A 26,637-nucleotide genomic window follows, 5' to 3' on the forward strand; every position below is an offset into this window, starting at 1 on the left:
CTGCAGCCGTCTCTTCACGCTACCTTTCCGATGCGACAAAGATGTTTCCACAATGACTTAAATCTGTTGTAATAAACAAAAGATACGATATTAGGGAACTCAGTTTGAAGAAGCGTGTGCCAAGGAAGATTTCCAAAGTGTCTCTGGAAATAACAAAACAGTATTAAGCGGCAGAAATGTTCCGAAATACGTCCGGGCTTATTGTTTTGTAGCAGTGTACACGTGCAAATTTGTAAACAAAAATTCTGTGTCTTCTGTCCTTGGTTTCGCACCTTTCCATGGCACGGCACAGCGCTGCTCTAGTAGCTCCGAACGGCCGCCCACGGCGTCTCGGACACGCCGGTCAGGCCCGCGCCCGTCTCGCAGATGTTTCTCGTGCTTGTGCTGTCATATGGGCCGCGACCCGAGCGGCAGCGAGCGGCAGTCGAGCAAAGTCGGGACAAGTCGGGACGGGAGGGGGGACAGGCGCGAATGCAAATGCACCGCGCAAATTACGCATAAATCTGGAAGCGCGGCGTGTGTCAGGCAGGTGAGAAAGCTTCCGTCGGTCCAGCAGGACACTGCAACACCCCGCGCAGTGCCCCCGCCGCCCGGCCGCGCGCAAGCCCTGCGCCGGATAACAGGAACAAGGCGCGTCGCCAGTGGGTGTCGGAGGCCGCACGCACCAAACGAATGACAGGCGGTGCATCGAGCAGCTGTGTTGTGCGTCTCACCTACGTTCGGCAGTCGCCTATGAGACGCCGAGGCGAGCGCGCACTCCGCGGCACCTTCGAGGTGGAAAGACGCGCTTTGCGTCAAATGTGCCACGGAAAGCGGCGATTGCGTGTGTTGGGAGAAGAGGCGAATGCTTCCTCCGTGGTGCGGCTACAGTATAAGGACGCCAACGGCCATACCATGTTGACTACACCGGTTCTCGTCCGATCACCGAAGTTAAGCAACATCGGGCGCGGTTAGTACTTGGATGGGTGACCGCCTGGAACACCGCGTGCTGTTGGCTCTTTCTCATTTTTTCATTTTTACGTCGCTGCACCTGCCAGGCCTCTTTTCATAATAACTTTCAGGTGTCGACAAAGATGCTTCCACAAGCATTTTAAAGTACTGTATTAAACGTAAGATACGAAATTACGGTAATGAACTCGGTTTGAGTAAGAATGCGCGAAGGAAGAGTGCTAGGAACTCGTTGAAAATGACAAAACACTACCAATCGACAGATGTGTTCTTGAAATGCGCCAGAGCCTACTGTTACGCAGCAGTGCTAAATTCCGAAAAGTAACTAAATAAATAAATAAATAAAAAAAAACCAACCGTTCTCGTGCCATCACCCAAGTTAAGCAACAACGTTAGTATTCGGATCGGCGACTGCCTGGGACCTCTGGCTGTCTTCATATTTTGCTTTCTTGTCGCCAGCCCTGCCAGCCGTCTCTTCACGCTACCTTTCCGATGCGACAAAGATGTTTCCACAATGACTTAAATCTGTTGTAATAAACAAAAGATACGATATTAGGGAACTCAGTTTGAAGAAGCGTGTGCCAAGGAAGATTTCCAAAGTGTCTCTGGAAATAACAAAACAGTATTAAGCGGCAGAAATGTTCCGAAATACGTCCGGGCTTATTGTTTTGTAGCAGTGTACACGTGCAAATTTGTAAACAAAAATTCTGTGTCTTCTGTCCTTGGTTTCGCACCTTTCCATGGCACGGCACAGCGCTGCTCTAGTAGCTCCGAACGGCCGCCCACGGCGTCTCGGACACGCCGGTCAGGCCCGCGCCCGTCTCGCAGATGTTTCTCGTGCTTGTGCTGTCATATGGGCCGCGACCCGAGCGGCAGCGAGCGGCAGTCGAGCAAAGTCGGGACAAGTCGGGACGGGAGGGGGGGACAGGCGCGAATGCAAATGCACCGCGCAAATTACGCATAAATCTGGAAGCGCGGCGTGTGTCAGGCAGGTGAGAAAGCTTCCGTCGGTCCAGCAGGACACTGCAACACCCCGCGCAGTGCCCCCGCCGCCCGGCCGCGCGCAAGCCCTGCGCCGGATAACAGGAACAAGGCGCGTCGCCAGTGGGTGTCGGAGGCCGCACGCACCAAACGAATGACAGGCGGTGCATCGAGCAGCTGTGTTGTGCGTCTCACCTACGTTCGGCAGTCGCCTATGAGACGCCGAGGCGAGCGCGCACTCCGCGCCACCTTCGAGGTGGAAAGACGCGCTTTGCGTCAAATGTGCCACGGAAAGCGGCGATTGCGTGTGTTGGGAGAAGAGGCGAATGCTTCCTCCGTGGTGCGGCTACATTATAAGGACGCCAACGGCCATACCATGTTGACTACACCGGTTCTCGTCCGATCACCGAAGTTAAGCAACATCGGGCGCGGTTAGTACTTGGATGGGTGACCGCCTGGGAACACCGCGTGCTGTTGGCTCTTTCTCATTTTTTCATTTTTACGTCGCTACACCTGCCAGGCCTCTTTTCATAATAACTTTCAGGTGTCGACAAAGATGCTTCCACAAGCATTTTAAAGTACTGTATTAAACGTAAGATACGAAATTACGGTAATGAACTCGGTTTGAGTAAGAATGCGCGAAGGAAGAGTGCTAGGAACTCGTTGAAAATGACAAAACACTACCAATCGACAGATGTGTTCTTGAAATGCGCCAGAGCCTACTGTTACGCAGCAGTGCTAAATTCCGAAAAGTAACTAAATAAATAAATAAATAAAAAAAAACCAACCGTTCTCGTGCCATCACCCAAGTTAAGCAACAACGTTAGTATTCGGATCGGCGACTGCCTGGGACCTCTGGCTGTCTTCATATTTTGCTTTCTTGTCGCCAGCCCTGCCAGCCGTCTCTTCACGCTACCTTTCCGATGCGACAAAGATGTTTCCACAATGACTTAAATCTGTTGTAATAAACAAAAGATACGATATTAGGGAACTCAGTTTGAAGAAGCGTGTGCCAAGGAAGATTTCCAAAGTGTCTCTGGAAATAACAAAACAGTATTAAGCGGCAGAAATGTTCCGAAATACGTCCGGGCTTATTGTTTTGTAGCAGTGTACACGTGCAAATTTGTAAACAAAAATTCTGTGTCTTCTGTCCTTGGTTTCGCACCTTTCCATGGCACGGCACAGCGCTGCTCTAGTAGCTCCGAACGGCCGCCCACGGCGTCTCGGACACGCCGGTCAGGCCCGCGCCCGTCTCGCAGATGTTTCTCGTGCTTGTGCTGTCATATGGGCCGCGACCCGAGCGGCAGCGAGCGGCAGTCGAGCAAAGTCGGGACAAGTCGGGACGGGAGGGGGGACAGGCGCGAATGCAAATGCACCGCGCAAATTACGCATAAATCTGGAAGCGCGGCGTGTGTCAGGCAGGTGAGAAAGCTTCCGTCGGTCCAGCAGGACACTGCAACACCCCGCGCAGTGCCCCCGCCGCCCGGCCGCGCGCAAGCCCTGCGCCGGATAACAGGAACAAGGCGCGTCGCCAGTGGGTGTCGGAGGCCGCACGCACCAAACGAATGACAGGCGGTGCATCGAGCAGCTGTGTTGTGCGTCTCACCTACGTTCGGCAGTCGCCTATGAGACGCCGAGGCGAGCGCGCACTCCGCGGCACCTTCGAGGTGGAAAGACGCGCTTTGCGTCAAATGTGCCACGGAAAGCGGCGATTGCGTGTGTTGGGAGAAGAGGCGAATGCTTCCTCCGTGGTGCGGCTACAGTATAAGGACGCCAACGGCCATACCATGTTGACTACACCGGTTCTCGTCCGATCACCGAAGTTAAGCAACATCGGGCGCGGTTAGTACTTGGATGGGTGACCGCCTGGGAACACCGCGTGCTGTTGGCTCTTTCTCATTTTTTCATTTTTACGTCGCTGCACCTGCCAGGCCTCTTTTCATAATAACTTTCAGGTGTCGACAAAGATGCTTCCACAAGCATTTTAAAGTACTGTATTAAACGTAAGATACGAAATTACGGTAATGAACTCGGTTTGAGTAAGAATGCGCGAAGGAAGAGTGCTAGGAACTCGTTGAAAATGACAAAACACTACCAATCGACAGATGTGTTCTTGAAATGCGCCAGAGCCTACTGTTACGCAGCAGTGCTAAATTCCGAAAAGTAACTAAATAAATAAATAAATAAAAAAAAACCAACCGTTCTCGTGCCATCACCCAAGTTAAGCAACAACGTTAGTATTCGGATCGGCGACTGCCTGGGACCTCTGGCTGTCTTCATATTTTGCTTTCTTGTCGCCAGCCCTGCCAGCCGTCTCTTCACGCTACCTTTCCGATGCGACAAAGATGTTTCCACAATGACTTAAATCTGTTGTAATAAACAAAAGATACGATATTAGGGAACTCAGTTTGAAGAAGCGTGTGCCAAGGAAGATTTCCAAAGTGTCTCTGGAAATAACAAAACAGTATTAAGCGGCAGAAATGTTCCGAAATACGTCCGGGCTTATTGTTTTGTAGCAGTGTACACGTGCAAATTTGTAAACAAAAATTCTGTGTCTTCTGTCCTTGGTTTCGCACCTTTCCATGGCACGGCACAGCGCTGCTCTAGTAGCTCCGAACGGCCGCCCACGGCGTCTCGGACACGCCGGTCAGGCCCGCGCCCGTCTCGCAGATGTTTCTCGTGCTTGTGCTGTCATATGGGCCGCGACCCGAGCGGCAGCGAGCGGCAGTCGAGCAAAGTCGGGACAAGTCGGGACGGGAGGGGGGACAGGCGCGAATGCAAATGCACCGCGCAAATTACGCATAAATCTGGAAGCGCGGCGTGTGTCAGGCAGGTGAGAAAGCTTCCGTCGGTCCAGCAGGACACTGCAACACCCCGCGCAGTGCCCCCGCCGCCCGGCCGCGCGCAAGCCCTGCGCCGGATAACAGGAACAAGGCGCGTCGCCAGTGGGTGTCGGAGGCCGCACGCACCAAACGAATGACAGGCGGTGCATCGAGCAGCTGTGTTGTGCGTCTCACCTACGTTCGGCAGTCGCCTATGAGACGCCGAGGCGAGCGCGCACTCCGCGGCACCTTCGAGGTGGAAAGACGCGCTTTGCGTCAAATGTGCCACGGAAAGCGGCGATTGCGTGTGTTGGGAGAAGAGGCGAATGCTTCCTCCGTGGTGCGGCTACAGTATAAGGACGCCAACGGCCATACCATGTTGACTACACCGGTTCTCGTCCGATCACCGAAGTTAAGCAACATCGGGCGCGGTTAGTACTTGGATGGGTGACCGCCTGGGAACACCGCGTGCTGTTGGCTCTTTCTCATTTTTTCATTTTTACGTCGCTGCACCTGCCAGGCCTCTTTTCATAATAACTTTCAGGTGTCGACAAAGATGCTTCCACAAGCATTTTAAAGTACTGTATTAAACGTAAGATACGAAATTACGGTAATGAACTCGGTTTGAGTAAGAATGCGCGAAGGAAGAGTGCTAGGAACTCGTTGAAAATGACAAAACACTACCAATCGACAGATGTGTTCTTGAAATGCGCCAGAGCCTACTGTTACGCAGCAGTGCTAAATTCCGAAAAGTAACTAAATAAATAAATAAATAAAAAAAAACCAACCGTTCTCGTGCCATCACCCAAGTTAAGCAACAACGTTAGTATTCGGATCGGCGACTGCCTGGGACCTCTGGCTGTCTTCATATTTTGCTTTCTTGTCGCCAGCCCTGCCAGCCGTCTCTTCACGCTACCTTTCCGATGCGACAAAGATGTTTCCACAATGACTTAAATCTGTTGTAATAAACAAAAGATACGATATTAGGGAACTCAGTTTGAAGAAGCGTGTGCCAAGGAAGATTTCCAAAGTGTCTCTGGAAATAACAAAACAGTATTAAGCGGCAGAAATGTTCCGAAATACGTCCGGGCTTATTGTTTTGTAGCAGTGTACACGTGCAAATTTGTAAACAAAAATTCTGTGTCTTCTGTCCTTGGTTTCGCACCTTTCCATGGCACGGCACAGCGCTGCTCTAGTAGCTCCGAACGGCCGCCCACGGCGTCTCGGACACGCCGGTCAGGCCCGCGCCCGTCTCGCAGATGTTTCTCGTGCTTGTGCTGTCATATGGGCCGCGACCCGAGCGGCAGCGAGCGGCAGTCGAGCAAAGTCGGGACAAGTCGGGACGGGAGGGGGGACAGGCGCGAATGCAAATGCACCGCGCAAATTACGCATAAATCTGGAAGCGCGGCGTGTGTCAGGCAGGTGAGAAAGCTTCCGTCGGTCCAGCAGGACACTGCAACACCCCGCGCAGTGCCCCCGCCGCCCGGCCGCGCGCAAGCCCTGCGCCGGATAACAGGAACAAGGCGCGTCGCCAGTGGGTGTCGGAGGCCGCACGCACCAAACGAATGACAGGCGGTGCATCGAGCAGCTGTGTTGTGCGTCTCACCTACGTTCGGCAGTCGCCTATGAGACGCCGAGGCGAGCGCGCACTCCGCGCCACCTTCGAGGTGGAAAGACGCGCTTTGCGTCAAATGTGCCACGGAAAGCGGCGATTGCGTGTGTTGGGAGAAGAGGCGAATGCTTCCTCCGTGGTGCGGCTACATTATAAGGACGCCAACGGCCATACCATGTTGACTACACCGGTTCTCGTCCGATCACCGAAGTTAAGCAACATCGGGCGCGGTTAGTACTTGGATGGGTGACCGCCTGGGAACACCGCGTGCTGTTGGCTCTTTCTCATTTTTTCATTTTTACGTCGCTACACCTGCCAGGCCTCTTTTCATAATAACTTTCAGGTGTCGACAAAGATGCTTCCACAAGCATTTTAAAGTACTGTATTAAACGTAAGATACGAAATTACGGTAATGAACTCGGTTTGAGTAAGAATGCGCGAAGGAAGAGTGCTAGGAACTCGTTGAAAATGACAAAACACTACCAATCGACAGATGTGTTCTTGAAATGCGCCAGAGCCTACTGTTACGCAGCAGTGCTAAATTCCGAAAAGTAACTAAATAAATAAATAAATAAAAAAAAACCAACCGTTCTCGTGCCATCACCCAAGTTAAGCAACAACGTTAGTATTCGGATCGGCGACTGCCTGGGACCTCTGGCTGTCTTCATATTTTGCTTTCTTGTCGCCAGCCCTGCCAGCCGTCTCTTCACGCTACCTTTCCGATGCGACAAAGATGTTTCCACAATGACTTAAATCTGTTGTAATAAACAAAAGATACGATATTAGGGAACTCAGTTTGAAGAAGCGTGTGCCAAGGAAGATTTCCAAAGTGTCTCTGGAAATAACAAAACAGTATTAAGCGGCAGAAATGTTCCGAAATACGTCCGGGCTTATTGTTTTGTAGCAGTGTACACGTGCAAATTTGTAAACAAAAATTCTGTGTCTTCTGTCCTTGGTTTCGCACCTTTCCATGGCACGGCACAGCGCTGCTCTAGTAGCTCCGAACGGCCGCCCACGGCGTCTCGGACACGCCGGTCAGGCCCGCGCCCGTCTCGCAGATGTTTCTCGTGCTTGTGCTGTCATATGGGCCGCGACCCGAGCGGCAGCGAGCGGCAGTCGAGCAAAGTCGGGACAAGTCGGGACGGGAGGGGGGACAGGCGCGAATGCAAATGCACCGCGCAAATTACGCATAAATCTGGAAGCGCGGCGTGTGTCAGGCAGGTGAGAAAGCTTCCGTCGGTCCAGCAGGACACTGCAACACCCCGCGCAGTGCCCCCGCCGCCCGGCCGCGCGCAAGCCCTGCGCCGGATAACAGGAACAAGGCGCGTCGCCAGTGGGTGTCGGAGGCCGCACGCACCAAACGAATGACAGGCGGTGCATCGAGCAGCTGTGTTGTGCGTCTCACCTACGTTCGGCAGTCGCCTATGAGACGCCGAGGCGAGCGCGCACTCCGCGGCACCTTCGAGGTGGAAAGACGCGCTTTGCGTCAAATGTGCCACGGAAAGCGGCGATTGCGTGTGTTGGGAGAAGAGGCGAATGCTTCCTCCGTGGTGCGGCTACAGTATAAGGACGCCAACGGCCATACCATGTTGACTACACCGGTTCTCGTCCGATCACCGAAGTTAAGCAACATCGGGCGCGGTTAGTACTTGGATGGGTGACCGCCTGGGAACACCGCGTGCTGTTGGCTCTTTCTCATTTTTTCATTTTTACGTCGCTGCACCTGCCAGGCCTCTTTTCATAATAACTTTCAGGTGTCGACAAAGATGCTTCCACAAGCATTTTAAAGTACTGTATTAAACGTAAGATACGAAATTACGGTAATGAACTCGGTTTGAGTAAGAATGCGCGAAGGAAGAGTGCTAGGAACTCGTTGAAAATGACAAAACACTACCAATCGACAGATGTGTTCTTGAAATGCGCCAGAGCCTACTGTTACGCAGCAGTGCTAAATTCCGAAAAGTAACTAAATAAATAAATAAATAAAAAAAAACCAACCGTTCTCGTGCCATCACCCAAGTTAAGCAACAACGTTAGTATTCGGATCGGCGACTGCCTGGGACCTCTGGCTGTCTTCATATTTTGCTTTCTTGTCGCCAGCCCTGCCAGCCGTCTCTTCACGCTACCTTTCCGATGCGACAAAGATGTTTCCACAATGACTTAAATCTGTTGTAATAAACAAAAGATACGATATTAGGGAACTCAGTTTGAAGAAGCGTGTGCCAAGGAAGATTTCCAAAGTGTCTCTGGAAATAACAAAACAGTATTAAGCGGCAGAAATGTTCCGAAATACGTCCGGGCTTATTGTTTTGTAGCAGTGTACACGTGCAAATTTGTAAACAAAAATTCTGTGTCTTCTGTCCTTGGTTTCGCACCTTTCCATGGCACGGCACAGCGCTGCTCTAGTAGCTCCGAACGGCCGCCCACGGCGTCTCGGACACGCCGGTCAGGCCCGCGCCCGTCTCGCAGATGTTTCTCGTGCTTGTGCTGTCATATGGGCCGCGACCCGAGCGGCAGCGAGCGGCAGTCGAGCAAAGTCGGGACAAGTCGGGACGGGAGGGGGGACAGGCGCGAATGCAAATGCACCGCGCAAATTACGCATAAATCTGGAAGCGCGGCGTGTGTCAGGCAGGTGAGAAAGCTTCCGTCGGTCCAGCAGGACACTGCAACACCCCGCGCAGTGCCCCCGCCGCCCGGCCGCGCGCAAGCCCTGCGCCGGATAACAGGAACAAGGCGCGTCGCCAGTGGGTGTCGGAGGCCGCACGCACCAAACGAATGACAGGCGGTGCATCGAGCAGCTGTGTTGTGCGTCTCACCTACGTTCGGCAGTCGCCTATGAGACGCCGAGGCGAGCGCGCACTCCGCGGCACCTTCGAGGTGGAAAGACGCGCTTTGCGTCAAATGTGCCACGGAAAGCGGCGATTGCGTGTGTTGGGAGAAGAGGCGAATGCTTCCTCCGTGGTGCGGCTACAGTATAAGGACGCCAACGGCCATACCATGTTGACTACACCGGTTCTCGTCCGATCACCGAAGTTAAGCAACATCGGGCGCGGTTAGTACTTGGATGGGTGACCGCCTGGGAACACCGCGTGCTGTTGGCTCTTTCTCATTTTTTCATTTTTACGTCGCTGCACCTGCCAGGCCTCTTTTCATAATAACTTTCAGGTGTCGACAAAGATGCTTCCACAAGCATTTTAAAGTACTGTATTAAACGTAAGATACGAAATTACGGTAATGAACTCGGTTTGAGTAAGAATGCGCGAAGGAAGAGTGCTAGGAACTCGTTGAAAATGACAAAACACTACCAATCGACAGATGTGTTCTTGAAATGCGCCAGAGCCTACTGTTACGCAGCAGTGCTAAATTCCGAAAAGTAACTAAATAAATAAATAAATAAAAAAAAACCAACCGTTCTCGTGCCATCACCCAAGTTAAGCAACAACGTTAGTATTCGGATCGGCGACTGCCTGGGACCTCTGGCTGTCTTCATATTTTGCTTTCTTGTCGCCAGCCCTGCCAGCCGTCTCTTCACGCTACCTTTCCGATGCGACAAAGATGTTTCCACAATGACTTAAATCTGTTGTAATAAACAAAAGATACGATATTAGGGAACTCAGTTTGAAGAAGCGTGTGCCAAGGAAGATTTCCAAAGTGTCTCTGGAAATAACAAAACAGTATTAAGCGGCAGAAATGTTCCGAAATACGTCCGGGCTTATTGTTTTGTAGCAGTGTACACGTGCAAATTTGTAAACAAAAATTCTGTGTCTTCTGTCCTTGGTTTCGCACCTTTCCATGGCACGGCACAGCGCTGCTCTAGTAGCTCCGAACGGCCGCCCACGGCGTCTCGGACACGCCGGTCAGGCCCGCGCCCGTCTCGCAGATGTTTCTCGTGCTTGTGCTGTCATATGGGCCGCGACCCGAGCGGCAGCGAGCGGCAGTCGAGCAAAGTCGGGACAAGTCGGGACGGGAGGGGGGACAGGCGCGAATGCAAATGCACCGCGCAAATTACGCATAAATCTGGAAGCGCGGCGTGTGTCAGGCAGGTGAGAAAGCTTCCGTCGGTCCAGCAGGACACTGCAACACCCCGCGCAGTGCCCCCGCCGCCCGGCCGCGCGCAAGCCCTGCGCCGGATAACAGGAACAAGGCGCGTCGCCAGTGGGTGTCGGAGGCCGCACGCACCAAACGAATGACAGGCGGTGCATCGAGCAGCTGTGTTGTGCGTCTCACCTACGTTCGGCAGTCGCCTATGAGACGCCGAGGCGAGCGCGCACTCCGCGCCACCTTCGAGGTGGAAAGACGCGCTTTGCGTCAAATGTGCCACGGAAAGCGGCGATTGCGTGTGTTGGGAGAAGAGGCGAATGCTTCCTCCGTGGTGCGGCTACAGTATAAGGACGCCAACGGCCATACCATGTTGACTACACCGGTTCTCGTCCGATCACCGAAGTTAAGCAACATCGGGCGCGGTTAGTACTTGGATGGGTGACCGCCTGGGAACACCGCGTGCTGTTGGCTCTTTCTCATTTTTTCATTTTTACGTCGCTACACCTGCCAGGCCTCTTTTCATAATAACTTTCAGGTGTCGACAAAGATGCTTCCACAAGCATTTTAAAGTACTGTATTAAACGTAAGATACGAAATTACGGTAATGAACTCGGTTTGAGTAAGAATGCGCGAAGGAAGAGTGCTAGGAACTCGTTGAAAATGACAAAACACTACCAATCGACAGATGTGTTCTTGAAATGCGCCAGAGCCTACTGTTACGCAGCAGTGCTAAATTCCGAAAAGTAACTAAATAAATAAATAAATAAAAAAAAACCAACCGTTCTCGTGCCATCACCCAAGTTAAGCAACAACGTTAGTATTCGGATCGGCGACTGCCTGGGACCTCTGGCTGTCTTCATATTTTGCTTTCTTGTCGCCAGCCCTGCCAGCCGTCTCTTCACGCTACCTTTCCGATGCGACAAAGATGTTTCCACAATGACTTAAATCTGTTGTAATAAACAAAAGATACGATATTAGGGAACTCAGTTTGAAGAAGCGTGTGCCAAGGAAGATTTCCAAAGTGTCTCTGGAAATAACAAAACAGTATTAAGCGGCAGAAATGTTCCGAAATACGTCCGGGCTTATTGTTTTGTAGCAGTGTACACGTGCAAATTTGTAAACAAAAATTCTGTGTCTTCTGTCCTTGGTTTCGCACCTTTCCATGGCACGGCACAGCGCTGCTCTAGTAGCTCCGAACGGCCGCCCACGGCGTCTCGGACACGCCGGTCAGGCCCGCGCCCGTCTCGCAGATGTTTCTCGTGCTTGTGCTGTCATATGGGCCGCGACCCGAGCGGCAGCGAGCGGCAGTCGAGCAAAGTCGGGACAAGTCGGGACGGGAGGGGGGACAGGCGCGAATGCAAATGCACCGCGCAAATTACGCATAAATCTGGAAGCGCGGCGTGTGTCAGGCAGGTGAGAAAGCTTCCGTCGGTCCAGCAGGACACTGCAACACCCCGCGCAGTGCCCCCGCCGCCCGGCCGCGCGCAAGCCCTGCGCCGGATAACAGGAACAAGGCGCGTCGCCAGTGGGTGTCGGAGGCCGCACGCACCAAACGAATGACAGGCGGTGCATCGAGCAGCTGTGTTGTGCGTCTCACCTACGTTCGGCAGTCGCCTATGAGACGCCGAGGCGAGCGCGCACTCCGCGCCACCTTCGAGGTGGAAAGACGCGCTTTGCGTCAAATGTGCCACGGAAAGCGGCGATTGCGTGTGTTGGGAGAAGAGGCGAATGCTTCCTCCGTGGTGCGGCTACAGTATAAGGACGCCAACGGCCATACCATGTTGACTACACCGGTTCTCGTCCGATCACCGAAGTTAAGCAACATCGGGCGCGGTTAGTACTTGGATGGGTGACCGCCTGGGAACACCGCGTGCTGTTGGCTCTTTCTCATTTTTTCATTTTTACGTCGCTACACCTGCCAGGCCTCTTTTCATAATAACTTTCAGGTGTCGACAAAGATGCTTCCACAAGCATTTTAAAGTACTGTATTAAACGTAAGATACGAAATTACGGTAATGAACTCGGTTTGAGTAAGAATGCGCGAAGGAAGAGTGCTAGGAACTCGTTGAAAATGACAAAACACTACCAATCGACAGATGTGTTCTTGAAATGCGCCAGAGCCTACTGTTACGCAGCAGTGCTAAATTCCGAAAAGTAACTAAATAAATAAATAAATAAAAAAAAACCAACCGTTCTCGTGCCATCACCCAAGTTAAGCAACAACGTTAGTATTCGGATCGGCGACTGCCTGGGACCTCTGGCTGTCTTCATATTTTGCTTTCTTGTCGCCAGCCCTGCCAGCCGTCTCTTCACGCTACCTTTCCGATGCGACAAAGATGTTTCCACAATGACTTAAATCTGTTGTAATAAACAAAAGATACGATATTAGGGAACTCAGTTTGAAGAAGCGTGTGCCAAGGAAGATTTCCAAAGTGTCTCTGGAAATAACAAAACAGTATTAAGCGGCAGAAATGTTCCGAAATACGTCCGGGCTTATTGTTTTGTAGCAGTGTACACGTGCAAATTTGTAAACAAAAATTCTGTGTCTTCTGTCCTTGGTTTCGCACCTTTCCATGGCACGGCACAGCGCTGCTCTAGTAGCTCCGAACGGCCGCCCACGGCGTCTCGGACACGCCGGTCAGGCCCGCGCCCGTCTCGCAGATGTTTCTCGTGCTTGTGCTGTCATATGGGCCGCGACCCGAGCGGCAGCGAGCGGCAGTCGAGCAAAGTCGGGACAAGTCGGGACGGGAGGGGGGACAGGCGCGAATGCAAATGCACCGCGCAAATTACGCATAAATCTGGAAGCGCGGCGTGTGTCAGGCAGGTGAGAAAGCTTCCGTCGGTCCAGCAGGACACTGCAACACCCCGCGCAGTGCCCCCGCCGCCCGGCCGCGCGCAAGCCCTGCGCCGGATAACAGGAACAAGGCGCGTCGCCAGTGGGTGTCGGAGGCCGCACGCACCAAACGAATGACAGGCGGTGCATCGAGCAGCTGTGTTGTGCGTCTCACCTACGTTCGGCAGTCGCCTATGAGACGCCGAGGCGAGCGCGCACTCCGCGGCACCTTCGAGGTGGAAAGACGCGCTTTGCGTCAAATGTGCCACGGAAAGCGGCGATTGCGTGTGTTGGGAGAAGAGGCGAATGCTTCCTCCGTGGTGCGGCTACAGTATAAGGACGCCAACGGCCATACCATGTTGACTACACCGGTTCTCGTCCGATCACCGAAGTTAAGCAACATCGGGCGCGGTTAGTACTTGGATGGGTGACCGCCTGGGAACACCGCGTGCTGTTGGCTCTTTCTCATTTTTTCATTTTTACGTCGCTGCACCTGCCAGGCCTCTTTTCATAATAACTTTCAGGTGTCGACAAAGATGCTTCCACAAGCATTTTAAAGTACTGTATTAAACGTAAGATACGAAATTACGGTAATGAACTCGGTTTGAGTAAGAATGCGCGAAGGAAGAGTGCTAGGAACTCGTTGAAAATGACAAAACACTACCAATCGACAGATGTGTTCTTGAAATGCGCCAGAGCCTACTGTTACGCAGCAGTGCTAAATTCCGAAAAGTAACTAAATAAATAAATAAATAAAAAAAAACCAACCGTTCTCGTGCCATCACCCAAGTTAAGCAACAACGTTAGTATTCGGATCGGCGACTGCCTGGGACCTCTGGCTGTCTTCATATTTTGCTTTCTTGTCGCCAGCCCTGCCAGCCGTCTCTTCACGCTACCTTTCCGATGCGACAAAGATGTTTCCACAATGACTTAAATCTGTTGTAATAAACAAAAGATACGATATTAGGGAACTCAGTTTGAAGAAGCGTGTGCCAAGGAAGATTTCCAAAGTGTCTCTGGAAATAACAAAACAGTATTAAGCGGCAGAAATGTTCCGAAATACGTCCGGGCTTATTGTTTTGTAGCAGTGTACACGTGCAAATTTGTAAACAAAAATTCTGTGTCTTCTGTCCTTGGTTTCGCACCTTTCCATGGCACGGCACAGCGCTGCTCTAGTAGCTCCGAACGGCCGCCCACGGCGTCTCGGACACGCCGGTCAGGCCCGCGCCCGTCTCGCAGATGTTTCTCGTGCTTGTGCTGTCATATGGGCCGCGACCCGAGCGGCAGCGAGCGGCAGTCGAGCAAAGTCGGGACAAGTCGGGACGGGAGGGGGGACAGGCGCGAATGCAAATGCACCGCGCAAATTACGCATAAATCTGGAAGCGCGGCGTGTGTCAGGCAGGTGAGAAAGCTTCCGTCGGTCCAGCAGGACACTGCAACACCCCGCGCAGTGCCCCCGCCGCCCGGCCGCGCGCAAGCCCTGCGCCGGATAACAGGAACAAGGCGCGTCGCCAGTGGGTGTCGGAGGCCGCACGCACCAAACGAATGACAGGCGGTGCATCGAGCAGCTGTGTTGTGCGTCTCACCTACGTTCGGCAGTCGCCTATGAGACGCCGAGGCGAGCGCGCACTCCGCGCCACCTTCGAGGTGGAAAGACGCGCTTTGCGTCAAATGTGCCACGGAAAGCGGCGATTGCGTGTGTTGGGAGAAGAGGCGAATGCTTCCTCCGTGGTGCGGCTACAGTATAAGGACGCCAACGGCCATACCATGTTGACTACACCGGTTCTCGTCCGATCACCGAAGTTAAGCAACATCGGGCGCGGTTAGTACTTGGATGGGTGACCGCCTGGGAACACCGCGTGCTGTTGGCTCTTTCTCATTTTTTCATTTTTACGTCGCTACACCTGCCAGGCCTCTTTTCATAATAACTTTCAGGTGTCGACAAAGATGCTTCCACAAGCATTTTAAAGTACTGTATTAAACGTAAGATACGAAATTACGGTAATGAACTCGGTTTGAGTAAGAATGCGCGAAGGAAGAGTGCTAGGAACTCGTTGAAAATGACAAAACACTACCAATCGACAGATGTGTTCTTGAAATGCGCCAGAGCCTACTGTTACGCAGCAGTGCTAAATTCCGAAAAGTAACTAAATAAATAAATAAATAAAAAAAAACCAACCGTTCTCGTGCCATCACCCAAGTTAAGCAACAACGTTAGTATTCGGATCGGCGACTGCCTGGGACCTCTGGCTGTCTTCATATTTTGCTTTCTTGTCGCCAGCCCTGCCAGCCGTCTCTTCACGCTACCTTTCCGATGCGACAAAGATGTTTCCACAATGACTTAAATCTGTTGTAATAAACAAAAGATACGATATTAGGGAACTCAGTTTGAAGAAGCGTGTGCCAAGGAAGATTTCCAAAGTGTCTCTGGAAATAACAAAACAGTATTAAGCGGCAGAAATGTTCCGAAATACGTCCGGGCTTATTGTTTTGTAGCAGTGTACACGTGCAAATTTGTAAACAAAAATTCTGTGTCTTCTGTCCTTGGTTTCGCACCTTTCCATGGCACGGCACAGCGCTGCTCTAGTAGCTCCGAACGGCCGCCCACGGCGTCTCGGACACGCCGGTCAGGCCCGCGCCCGTCTCGCAGATGTTTCTCGTGCTTGTGCTGTCATATGGGCCGCGACCCGAGCGGCAGCGAGCGGCAGTCGAGCAAAGTCGGGACAAGTCGGGACGGGAGGGGGGACAGGCGCGAATGCAAATGCACCGCGCAAATTACGCATAAATCTGGAAGCGCGGCGTGTGTCAGGCAGGTGAGAAAGCTTCCGTCGGTCCAGCAGGACACTGCAACACCCCGCGCAGTGCCCCCGCCGCCCGGCCGCGCGCAAGCCCTGCGCCGGATAACAGGAACAAGGCGCGTCGCCAGTGGGTGTCGGAGGCCGCACGCACCAAACGAATGACAGGCGGTGCATCGAGCAGCTGTGTTGTGCGTCTCACCTACGTTCGGCAGTCGCCTATGAGACGCCGAGGCGAGCGCGCACTCCGCGCCACCTTCGAGGTGGAAAGACGCGCTTTGCGTCAAATGTGCCACGGAAAGCGGCGATTGCGTGTGTTGGGAGAAGAGGCGAATGCTTCCTCCGTGGTGCGGCTACAGTATAAGGACGCCAACGGCCATACCATGTTGACTACACCGGTTCTCGTCCGATCACCGAAGTTAAGCAACATCGGGCGCGGTTAGTACTTGGATGGGTGACCGCCTGGGAACACCGCGTGCTGTTGGCTCTTTCTCATTTTTTCATTTTTACGTCGCTACACCTGCCAGGCCTCTTTTCATAATAACTTTCAGGTGTCGACAAAGATGCTTCCACAAGCATTTTAAAGTACTGTATTAAACGTAAGATAGAAATTACGGTAATGAACTCGGTTTGAGTAAGAATGCGCGAAGGAAGAGTGCTAGGAACTCGTTGAAAATGACAAAACACTACCAATCGACAGATGTGTTCTTGAAATGCGCCAGAGCCTACTGTTACGCAGCAGTGCTAAATTCCGAAAAGTAACTAAATAAATAAATAAATAAAAAAAAACCAACCGTTCTCGTGCCATCACCCAAGTTAAGCAACAACGTTAGTATTCGGATCGGCGACTGCCTGGGACCTCTGGCTGTCTTCATATTTTGCTTTCTTGTCGCCAGCCCTGCCAGCCGTCTCTTCACGCTACCTTTCCGATGCGACAAAGATGTTTCCACAATGACTTAAATCTGTTGTAATAAACAAAAGATACGATATTAGGGAACTCAGTTTGAAGAAGCGTGTGCCAAGGAAGATTTCCAAAGTGTCTCTGGAAATAACAAAACAGTATTAAGCGGCAGAAATGTTCCGAAATACGTCCGGGCTTATTGTTTTGTAGCAGTGTACACGTGCAAATTTGTAAACAAAAATTCTGTGTCTTCTGTCCTTGGTTTCGCACCTTTCCATGGCACGGCACAGCGCTGCTCTAGTAGCTCCGAACGGCCGCCCACGGCGTCTCGGACACGCCGGTCAGGCCCGCGCCCGTCTCGCAGATGTTTCTCGTGCTTGTGCTGTCATATGGGCCGCGACCCGAGCGGCAGCGAGCGGCAGTCGAGCAAAGTCGGGACAAGTCGGGACGGGAGGGGGGACAGGCGCGAATGCAAATGCACCGCGCAAATTACGCATAAATCTGGAAGCGCGGCGTGTGTCAGGCAGGTGAGAAAGCTTCCGTCGGTCCAGCAGGACACTGCAACACCCCGCGCAGTGCCCCCGCCGCCCGGCCGCGCGCAAGCCCTGCGCCGGATAACAGGAACAAGGCGCGTCGCCAGTGGGTGTCGGAGGCCGCACGCACCAAACGAATGACAGGCGGTGCATCGAGCAGCTGTGTTGTGCGTCTCACCTACGTTCGGCAGTCGCCTATGAGACGCCGAGGCGAGCGCGCACTCCGCGCCACCTTCGAGGTGGAAAGACGCGCTTTGCGTCAAATGTGCCACGGAAAGCGGCGATTGCGTGTGTTGGGAGAAGAGGCGAATGCTTCCTCCGTGGTGCGGCTACAGTATAAGGACGCCAACGGCCATACCATGTTGACTACACCGGTTCTCGTCCGATCACCGAAGTTAAGCAACATCGGGCGCGGTTAGTACTTGGATGGGTGACCGCCTGGGAACACCGCGTGCTGTTGGCTCTTTCTCATTTTTTCATTTTTACGTCGCTACACCTGCCAGGCCTCTTTTCATAATAACTTTCAGGTGTCGACAAAGATGCTTCCACAAGCATTTTAAAGTACTGTATTAAACGTAAGATACGAAATTACGGTAATGAACTCGGTTTGAGTAAGAATGCGCGAAGGAAGAGTGCTAGGAACTCGTTGAAAATGACAAAACACTACCAATCGACAGATGTGTTCTTGAAATGCGCCAGAGCCTACTGTTACGCAGCAGTGCTAAATTCCGAAAAGTAACTAAATAAATAAATAAATAAAAAAAAACCAACCGTTCTCGTGCCATCACCCAAGTTAAGCAACAACGTTAGTATTCGGATCGGCGACTGCCTGGGACCTCTGGCTGTCTTCATATTTTGCTTTCTTGTCGCCAGCCCTGCCAGCCGTCTCTTCACGCTACCTTTCCGATGCGACAAAGATGTTTCCACAATGACTTAAATCTGTTGTAATAAACAAAAGATACGATATTAGGGAACTCAGTTTGAAGAAGCGTGTGCCAAGGAAGATTTCCAAAGTGTCTCTGGAAATAACAAAACAGTATTAAGCGGCAGAAATGTTCCGAAATACGTCCGGGCTTATTGTTTTGTAGCAGTGTACACGTGCAAATTTGTAAACAAAAATTCTGTGTCTTCTGTCCTTGGTTTCGCACCTTTCCATGGCACGGCACAGCGCTGCTCTAGTAGCTCCGAACGGCCGCCCACGGCGTCTCGGACACGCCGGTCAGGCCCGCGCCCGTCTCGCAGATGTTTCTCGTGCTTGTGCTGTCATATGGGCCGCGACCCGAGCGGCAGCGAGCGGCAGTCGAGCAAAGTCGGGACAAGTCGGGACGGGAGGGGGGACAGGCGCGAATGCAAATGCACCGCGCAAATTACGCATAAATCTGGAAGCGCGGCGTGTGTCAGGCAGGTGAGAAAGCTTCCGTCGGTCCAGCAGGACACTGCAACACCCCGCGCAGTGCCCCCGCCGCCCGGCCGCGCGCAAGCCCTGCGCCGGATAACAGGAACAAGGCGCGTCGCCAGTGGGTGTCGGAGGCCGCACGCACCAAACGAATGACAGGCGGTGCATCGAGCAGCTGTGTTGTGCGTCTCACCTACGTTCGGCAGTCGCCTATGAGACGCCGAGGCGAGCGCGCACTCCGCGCCACCTTCGAGGTGGAAAGACGCGCTTTGCGTCAAATGTGCCACGGAAAGCGGCGATTGCGTGTGTTGGGAGAAGAGGCGAATGCTTCCTCCGTGGTGCGGCTACAGTATAAGGACGCCAACGGCCATACCATGTTGACTACACCGGTTCTCGTCCGATCACCGAAGTTAAGCAACATCGGGCGCGGTTAGTACTTGGATGGGTGACCGCCTGGGAACACCGCGTGCTGTTGGCTCTTTCTCATTTTTTCATTTTTACGTCGCTACACCTGCCAGGCCTCTTTTCATAATAACTTTCAGGTGTCGACAAAGATGCTTCCACAAGCATTTTAAAGTACTGTATTAAACGTAAGATACGAAATTACGGTAATGAACTCGGTTTGAGTAAGAATGCGCGAAGGAAGAGTGCTAGGAACTCGTTGAAAATGACAAAACACTACCAATCGACAGATGTGTTCTTGAAATGCGCCAGAGCCTACTGTTACGCAGCAGTGCTAAATTCCGAAAAGTAACTAAATAAATAAATAAATAAAAAAAAACCAACCGTTCTCGTGCCATCACCCAAGTTAAGCAACAACGTTAGTATTCGGATCGGCGACTGCCTGGGACCTCTGGCTGTCTTCATATTTTGCTTTCTTGTCGCCAGCCCTGCCAGCCGTCTCTTCACGCTACCTTTCCGATGCGACAAAGATGTTTCCACAATGACTTAAATCTGTTGTAATAAACAAAAGATACGATATTAGGGAACTCAGTTTGAAGAAGCGTGTGCCAAGGAAGATTTCCAAAGTGTCTCTGGAAATAACAAAACAGTATTAAGCGGCAGAAATGTTCCGAAATACGTCCGGGCTTATTGTTTTGTAGCAGTGTACACGTGCAAATTTGTAAACAAAAATTCTGTGTCTTCTGTCCTTGGTTTCGCACCTTTCCATGGCACGGCACAGCGCTGCTCTAGTAGCTCCGAACGGCCGCCCACGGCGTCTCGGACACGCCGGTCAGGCCCGCGCCCGTCTCGCAGATGTTTCTCGTGCTTGTGCTGTCATATGGGCCGCGACCCGAGCGGCAGCGAGCGGCAGTCGAGCAAAGTCGGGACAAGTCGGGACGGGAGGGGGGACAGGCGCGAATGCAAATGCACCGCGCAAATTACGCATAAATCTGGAAGCGCGGCGTGTGTCAGGCAGGTGAGAAAGCTTCCGTCGGTCCAGCAGGACACTGCAACACCCCGCGCAGTGCCCCCGCCGCCCGGCCGCGCGCAAGCCCTGCGCCGGATAACAGGAACAAGGCGCGTCGCCAGTGGGTGTCGGAGGCCGCACGCACCAAACGAATGACAGGCGGTGCATCGAGCAGCTGTGTTGTGCGTCTCACCTACGTTCGGCAGTCGCCTATGAGACGCCGAGGCGAGCGCGCACTCCGCGCCACCTTCGAGGTGGAAAGACGCGCTTTGCGTCAAATGTGCCACGGAAAGCGGCGATTGCGTGTGTTGGGAGAAGAGGCGAATGCTTCCTCCGTGGTGCGGCTACAGTATAAGGACGCCAACGGCCATACCATGTTGACTACACCGGTTCTCGTCCGATCACCGAAGTTAAGCAACATCGGGCGCGGTTAGTACTTGGATGGGTGACCGCCTGGGAACACCGCGTGCTGTTGGCTCTTTCTCATTTTTTCATTTTTACGTCGCTACACCTGCCAGGCCTCTTTTCATAATAACTTTCAGGTGTCGACAAAGATGCTTCCACAAGCATTTTAAAGTACTGTATTAAACGTAAGATACGAAATTACGGTAATGAACTCGGTTTGAGTAAGAATGCGCGAAGGAAGAGTGCTAGGAACTCGTTGAAAATGACAAAACACTACCAATCGACAGATGTGTTCTTGAAATGCGCCAGAGCCTACTGTTACGCAGCAGTGCTAAATTCCGAAAAGTAACTAAATAAATAAATAAATAAAAAAAAACCAACCGTTCTCGTGCCATCACCCAAGTTAAGCAACAACGTTAGTATTCGGATCGGCGACTGCCTGGGACCTCTGGCTGTCTTCATATTTTGCTTTCTTGTCGCCAGCCCTGCCAGCCGTCTCTTCACGCTACCTTTCCGATGCGACAAAGATGTTTCCACAATGACTTAAATCTGTTGTAATAAACAAAAGATACGATATTAGGGAACTCAGTTTGAAGAAGCGTGTGCCAAGGAAGATTTCCAAAGTGTCTCTGGAAATAACAAAACAGTATTAAGCGGCAGAAATGTTCCGAAATACGTCCGGGCTTATTGTTTTGTAGCAGTGTACACGTGCAAATTTGTAAACAAAAATTCTGTGTCTTCTGTCCTTGGTTTCGCACCTTTCCATGGCACGGCACAGCGCTGCTCTAGTAGCTCCGAACGGCCGCCCACGGCGTCTCGGACACGCCGGTCAGGCCCGCGCCCGTCTCGCAGATGTTTCTCGTGCTTGTGCTGTCATATGGGCCGCGACCCGAGCGGCAGCGAGCGGCAGTCGAGCAAAGTCGGGACAAGTCGGGACGGGAGGGGGGACAGGCGCGAATGCAAATGCACCGCGCAAATTACGCATAAATCTGGAAGCGCGGCGTGTGTCAGGCAGGTGAGAAAGCTTCCGTCGGTCCAGCAGGACACTGCAACACCCCGCGCAGTGCCCCCGCCGCCCGGCCGCGCGCAAGCCCTGCGCCGGATAACAGGAACAAGGCGCGTCGCCAGTGGGTGTCGGAGGCCGCACGCACCAAACGAATGACAGGCGGTGCATCGAGCAGCTGTGTTGTGCGTCTCACCTACGTTCGGCAGTCGCCTATGAGACGCCGAGGCGAGCGCGCACTCCGCGCCACCTTCGAGGTGGAAAGACGCGCTTTGCGTCAAATGTGCCACGGAAAGCGGCGATTGCGTGTGTTGGGAGAAGAGGCGAATGCTTCCTCCGTGGTGCGGCTACAGTATAAGGACGCCAACGGCCATACCATGTTGACTACACCGGTTCTCGTCCGATCACCGAAGTTAAGCAACATCGGGCGCGGTTAGTACTTGGATGGGTGACCGCCTGGGAACACCGCGTGCTGTTGGCTCTTTCTCATTTTTTCATTTTTACGTCGCTACACCTGCCAGGCCTCTTTTCATAATAACTTTCAGGTGTCGACAAAGATGCTTCCACAAGCATTTTAAAGTACTGTATTAAACGTAAGATACGAAATTACGGTAATGAACTCGGTTTGAGTAAGAATGCGCGAAGGAAGAGTGCTAGGAACTCGTTGAAAATGACAAAACACTACCAATCGACAGATGTGTTCTTGAAATGCGCCAGAGCCTACTGTTACGCAGCAGTGCTAAATTCCGAAAAGTAACTAAATAAATAAATAAATAAAAAAAAACCAACCGTTCTCGTGCCATCACCCAAGTTAAGCAACAACGTTAGTATTCGGATCGGCGACTGCCTGGGACCTCTGGCTGTCTTCATATTTTGCTTTCTTGTCGCCAGCCCTGCCAGCCGTCTCTTCACGCTACCTTTCCGATGCGACAAAGATGTTTCCACAATGACTTAAATCTGTTGTAATAAACAAAAGATACGATATTAGGGAACTCAGTTTGAAGAAGCGTGTGCCAAGGAAGATTTCCAAAGTGTCTCTGGAAATAACAAAACAGTATTAAGCGGCAGAAATGTTCCGAAATACGTCCGGGCTTATTGTTTTGTAGCAGTGTACACGTGCAAATTTGTAAACAAAAATTCTGTGTCTTCTGTCCTTGGTTTCGCACCTTTCCATGGCACGGCACAGCGCTGCTCTAGTAGCTCCGAACGGCCGCCCACGGCGTCTCGGACACGCCGGTCAGGCCCGCGCCCGTCTCGCAGATGTTTCTCGTGCTTGTGCTGTCATATGGGCCGCGACCCGAGCGGCAGCGAGCGGCAGTCGAGCAAAGTCGGGACAAGTCGGGACGGGAGGGGGGACAGGCGCGAATGCAAATGCACCGCGCAAATTACGCATAAATCTGGAAGCGCGGCGTGTGTCAGGCAGGTGAGAAAGCTTCCGTCGGTCCAGCAGGACACTGCAACACCCCGCGCAGTGCCCCCGCCGCCCGGCCGCGCGCAAGCCCTGCGCCGGATAACAGGAACAAGGCGCGTCGCCAGTGGGTGTCGGAGGCCGCACGCACCAAACGAATGACAGGCGGTGCATCGAGCAGCTGTGTTGTGCGTCTCACCTACGTTCGGCAGTCGCCTATGAGACGCCGAGGCGAGCGCGCACTCCGCGCCACCTTCGAGGTGGAAAGACGCGCTTTGCGTCAAATGTGCCACGGAAAGCGGCGATTGCGTGTGTTGGGAGAAGAGGCGAATGCTTCCTCCGTGGTGCGGCTACAGTATAAGGACGCCAACGGCCATACCATGTTGACTACACCGGTTCTCGTCCGATCACCGAAGTTAAGCAACATCGGGCGCGGTTAGTACTTGGATGGGTGACCGCCTGGGAACACCGCGTGCTGTTGGCTCTTTCTCATTTTTTCATTTTTACGTCGCTACACCTGCCAGGCCTCTTTTCATAATAACTTTCAGGTGTCGACAAAGATGCTTCCACAAGCATTTTAAAGTACTGTATTAAACGTAAGATACGAAATTACGGTAATGAACTCGGTTTGAGTAAGAATGCGCGAAGGAAGAGTGCTAGGAACTCGTTGAAAATGACAAAACACTACCAATCGACAGATGTGTTCTTGAAATGCGCCAGAGCCTACTGTTACGCAGCAGTGCTAAATTCCGAAAAGTAACTAAATAAATAAATAAATAAAAAAAAACCAACCGTTCTCGTGCCATCACCCAAGTTAAGCAACAACGTTAGTATTCGGATCGGCGACTGCCTGGGACCTCTGGCTGTCTTCATATTTTGCTTTCTTGTCGCCAGCCCTGCCAGCCGTCTCTTCACGCTACCTTTCCGATGCGACAAAGATGTTTCCACAATGACTTAAATCTGTTGTAATAAACAAAAGATACGATATTAGGGAACTCAGTTTGAAGAAGCGTGTGCCAAGGAAGATTTCCAAAGTGTCTCTGGAAATAACAAAACAGTATTAAGCGGCAGAAATGTTCCGAAATACGTCCGGGCTTATTGTTTTGTAGCAGTGTACACGTGCAAATTTGTAAACAAAAATTCTGTGTCTTCTGTCCTTGGTTTCGCACCTTTCCATGGCACGGCACAGCGCTGCTCTAGTAGCTCCGAACGGCCGCCCACGGCGTCTCGGACACGCCGGTCAGGCCCGCGCCCGTCTCGCAGATGTTTCTCGTGCTTGTGCTGTCATATGGGCCGCGACCCGAGCGGCAGCGAGCGGCAGTCGAGCAAAGTCGGGACAAGTCGGGACGGGAGGGGGGACAGGCGCGAATGCAAATGCACCGCGCAAATTACGCATAAATCTGGAAGCGCGGCGTGTGTCAGGCAGGTGAGAAAGCTTCCGTCGGTCCAGCAGGACACTGCAACACCCCGCGCAGTGCCCCCGCCGCCCGGCCGCGCGCAAGCCCTGCGCCGGATAACAGGAACAAGGCGCGTCGCCAGTGGGTGTCGGAGGCCGCACGCACCAAACGAATGACAGGCGGTGCATCGAGCAGCTGTGTTGTGCGTCTCACCTACGTTCGGCAGTCGCCTATGAGACGCCGAGGCGAGCGCGCACTCCGCGCCACCTTCGAGGTGGAAAGACGCGCTTTGCGTCAAATGTGCCACGGAAAGCGGCGATTGCGTGTGTTGGGAGAAGAGGCGAATGCTTCCTCCGTGGTGCGGCTACAGTATAAGGACGCCAACGGCCATACCATGTTGACTACACCGGTTCTCGTCCGATCACCGAAGTTAAGCAACATCGGGCGCGGTTAGTACTTGGATGGGTGACCGCCTGGGAACACCGCGTGCTGTTGGCTCTTTCTCATTTTTTCATTTTTACGTCGCTACACCTGCCAGGCCTCTTTTCATAATAACTTTCAGGTGTCGACAAAGATGCTTCCACAAGCATTTTAAAGTACTGTATTAAACGTAAGATACGAAATTACGGTAATGAACTCGGTTTGAGTAAGAATGCGCGAAGGAAGAGTGCTAGGAACTCGTTGAAAATGACAAAACACTACCAATCGACAGATGTGTTCTTGAAATGCGCCAGAGCCTACTGTTACGCAGCAGTGCTAAATTCCGAAAAGTAACTAAATAAATAAATAAATAAAAAAAAACCAACCGTTCTCGTGCCATCACCCAAGTTAAGCAACAACGTTAGTATTCGGATCGGCGACTGCCTGGGACCTCTGGCTGTCTTCATATTTTGCTTTCTTGTCGCCAGCCCTGCCAGCCGTCTCTTCACGCTACCTTTCCGATGCGACAAAGATGTTTCCACAATGACTTAAATCTGTTGTAATAAACAAAAGATACGATATTAGGGAACTCAATTTGAAGAAGCGTGTGCCAAGGAAGATTTCCAAAGTGTCTCTGGAAATAACAAAACAGTATTAAGCGGCAGAAATGTTCCGAAATACGTCCGGGCTTATTGTTTTGTAGCAGTGTACACGTGCAAATTTGTAAACAAAAATTCTGTGTCTTCTGTCCTTGGTTTCGCACCTTTCCATGGCACGGCACAGCGCTGCTCTAGTAGCTCCGAACGGCCGCCCACGGCGTCTCGGACACGCCGGTCAGGCCCGCGCCCGTCTCGCAGATGTTTCTCGTGCTTGTGCTGTCATATGGGCCGCGACCCGAGCGGCAGCGAGCGGCAGTCGAGCAAAGTCGGGACAAGTCGGGACGGGAGGGGGGACAGGCGCGAATGCAAATGCACCGCGCAAATTACGCATAAATCTGGAAGCGCGGCGTGTGTCAGGCAGGTGAGAAAGCTTCCGTCGGTCCAGCAGGACACTGCAACACCCCGCGCAGTGCCCCCGCCGCCCGGCCGCGCGCAAGCCCTGCGCCGGATAACAGGAACAAGGCGCGTCGCCAGTGGGTGTCGGAGGCCGCACGCACCAAACGAATGACAGGCGGTGCATCGAGCAGCTGTGTTGTGCGTCTCACCTACGTTCGGCAGTCGCCTATGAGACGCCGAGGCGAGCGCGCACTCCGCGCCACCTTCGAGGTGGAAAGACGCGCTTTGCGTCAAATGTGCCACGGAAAGCGGCGATTGCGTGTGTTGGGAGAAGAGGCGAATGCTTCCTCCGTGGTGCGGCTACAGTATAAGGACGCCAACGGCCATACCATGTTGACTACACCGGTTCTCGTCCGATCACCGAAGTTAAGCAACATCGGGCGCGGTTAGTACTTGGATGGGTGACCGCCTGGGAACACCGCGTGCTGTTGGCTCTTTCTCATTTTTTCATTTTTACGTCGCTACACCTGCCAGGCCTCTTTTCATAATAACTTTCAGGTGTCGACAAAGATGCTTCCACAAGCATTTTAAAGTACTGTATTAAACGTAAGATACGAAATTACGGTAATGAACTCGGTTTGAGTAAGAATGCGCGAAGGAAGAGTGCTAGGAACTCGTTGAAAATGACAAAACACTACCAATCGACAGATGTGTTCTTGAAATGCGCCAGAGCCTA

At 52.5% G+C, this 26,637-nt stretch overlaps 19 non-coding genes across 19 annotated transcripts; all 19 read left to right on the forward strand.

Moving 5' to 3' along the window:
* The first annotated feature begins 879 nt into the window (after nt 1-879).
* LOC126158886 (5S ribosomal RNA) lies at nt 880-997 on the forward strand. Its single transcript, XR_007533862.1, has one exon. It is a non-coding gene; the product is annotated as a 5S ribosomal RNA (ribosomal RNA).
* Nucleotides 998-2,290: 1,293 nt separating this feature from the next.
* LOC126158605 (5S ribosomal RNA) lies at nt 2,291-2,409 on the forward strand. Its single transcript, XR_007533598.1, has one exon. It is a non-coding gene; the product is annotated as a 5S ribosomal RNA (ribosomal RNA).
* Nucleotides 2,410-3,701: 1,292 nt separating this feature from the next.
* Nucleotides 3,702-3,820, forward strand: LOC126158616 (5S ribosomal RNA). The gene has a single exon (XR_007533609.1). It is a non-coding gene; the product is annotated as a 5S ribosomal RNA (ribosomal RNA).
* Nucleotides 3,821-5,112: 1,292 nt separating this feature from the next.
* LOC126158628 (5S ribosomal RNA) lies at nt 5,113-5,231 on the forward strand. The gene has a single exon (XR_007533620.1). It is a non-coding gene; the product is annotated as a 5S ribosomal RNA (ribosomal RNA).
* A 1,292-nt stretch (nt 5,232-6,523) lies between these two features.
* LOC126158640 (5S ribosomal RNA) lies at nt 6,524-6,642 on the forward strand. The gene has a single exon (XR_007533631.1). It is a non-coding gene; the product is annotated as a 5S ribosomal RNA (ribosomal RNA).
* A 1,292-nt stretch (nt 6,643-7,934) lies between these two features.
* Nucleotides 7,935-8,053, forward strand: LOC126158652 (5S ribosomal RNA). Its single transcript, XR_007533642.1, has one exon. It is a non-coding gene; the product is annotated as a 5S ribosomal RNA (ribosomal RNA).
* A 1,292-nt stretch (nt 8,054-9,345) lies between these two features.
* On the forward strand, nt 9,346-9,464 carry LOC126158663 (5S ribosomal RNA). Its single transcript, XR_007533653.1, has one exon. It is a non-coding gene; the product is annotated as a 5S ribosomal RNA (ribosomal RNA).
* A 1,292-nt stretch (nt 9,465-10,756) lies between these two features.
* On the forward strand, nt 10,757-10,875 carry LOC126158675 (5S ribosomal RNA). The gene has a single exon (XR_007533664.1). It is a non-coding gene; the product is annotated as a 5S ribosomal RNA (ribosomal RNA).
* A 1,292-nt stretch (nt 10,876-12,167) lies between these two features.
* LOC126158687 (5S ribosomal RNA) lies at nt 12,168-12,286 on the forward strand. The gene has a single exon (XR_007533675.1). It is a non-coding gene; the product is annotated as a 5S ribosomal RNA (ribosomal RNA).
* A 1,292-nt stretch (nt 12,287-13,578) lies between these two features.
* On the forward strand, nt 13,579-13,697 carry LOC126158698 (5S ribosomal RNA). Its single transcript, XR_007533686.1, has one exon. It is a non-coding gene; the product is annotated as a 5S ribosomal RNA (ribosomal RNA).
* A 1,292-nt stretch (nt 13,698-14,989) lies between these two features.
* Nucleotides 14,990-15,108, forward strand: LOC126158710 (5S ribosomal RNA). Its single transcript, XR_007533697.1, has one exon. It is a non-coding gene; the product is annotated as a 5S ribosomal RNA (ribosomal RNA).
* A 1,292-nt stretch (nt 15,109-16,400) lies between these two features.
* Nucleotides 16,401-16,519, forward strand: LOC126158723 (5S ribosomal RNA). Its single transcript, XR_007533709.1, has one exon. It is a non-coding gene; the product is annotated as a 5S ribosomal RNA (ribosomal RNA).
* Nucleotides 16,520-17,810: 1,291 nt separating this feature from the next.
* Nucleotides 17,811-17,929, forward strand: LOC126158735 (5S ribosomal RNA). The gene has a single exon (XR_007533720.1). It is a non-coding gene; the product is annotated as a 5S ribosomal RNA (ribosomal RNA).
* Nucleotides 17,930-19,221: 1,292 nt separating this feature from the next.
* LOC126158746 (5S ribosomal RNA) lies at nt 19,222-19,340 on the forward strand. The gene has a single exon (XR_007533731.1). It is a non-coding gene; the product is annotated as a 5S ribosomal RNA (ribosomal RNA).
* Nucleotides 19,341-20,632: 1,292 nt separating this feature from the next.
* On the forward strand, nt 20,633-20,751 carry LOC126158758 (5S ribosomal RNA). Its single transcript, XR_007533742.1, has one exon. It is a non-coding gene; the product is annotated as a 5S ribosomal RNA (ribosomal RNA).
* Nucleotides 20,752-22,043: 1,292 nt separating this feature from the next.
* On the forward strand, nt 22,044-22,162 carry LOC126158770 (5S ribosomal RNA). Its single transcript, XR_007533753.1, has one exon. It is a non-coding gene; the product is annotated as a 5S ribosomal RNA (ribosomal RNA).
* A 1,292-nt stretch (nt 22,163-23,454) lies between these two features.
* Nucleotides 23,455-23,573, forward strand: LOC126158781 (5S ribosomal RNA). Its single transcript, XR_007533764.1, has one exon. It is a non-coding gene; the product is annotated as a 5S ribosomal RNA (ribosomal RNA).
* A 1,292-nt stretch (nt 23,574-24,865) lies between these two features.
* On the forward strand, nt 24,866-24,984 carry LOC126158792 (5S ribosomal RNA). The gene has a single exon (XR_007533775.1). It is a non-coding gene; the product is annotated as a 5S ribosomal RNA (ribosomal RNA).
* Nucleotides 24,985-26,276: 1,292 nt separating this feature from the next.
* On the forward strand, nt 26,277-26,395 carry LOC126158804 (5S ribosomal RNA). Its single transcript, XR_007533786.1, has one exon. It is a non-coding gene; the product is annotated as a 5S ribosomal RNA (ribosomal RNA).
* The last annotated feature ends 242 nt before the right edge of the window (nt 26,396-26,637 follow it).

Source organism: Schistocerca cancellata, unplaced genomic scaffold (genome assembly GCF_023864275.1).
Source record: "Schistocerca cancellata isolate TAMUIC-IGC-003103 unplaced genomic scaffold, iqSchCanc2.1 HiC_scaffold_1114, whole genome shotgun sequence".
Classification (NCBI taxonomy): Eukaryota; Metazoa; Arthropoda; class Insecta; order Orthoptera; family Acrididae; genus Schistocerca; species Schistocerca cancellata.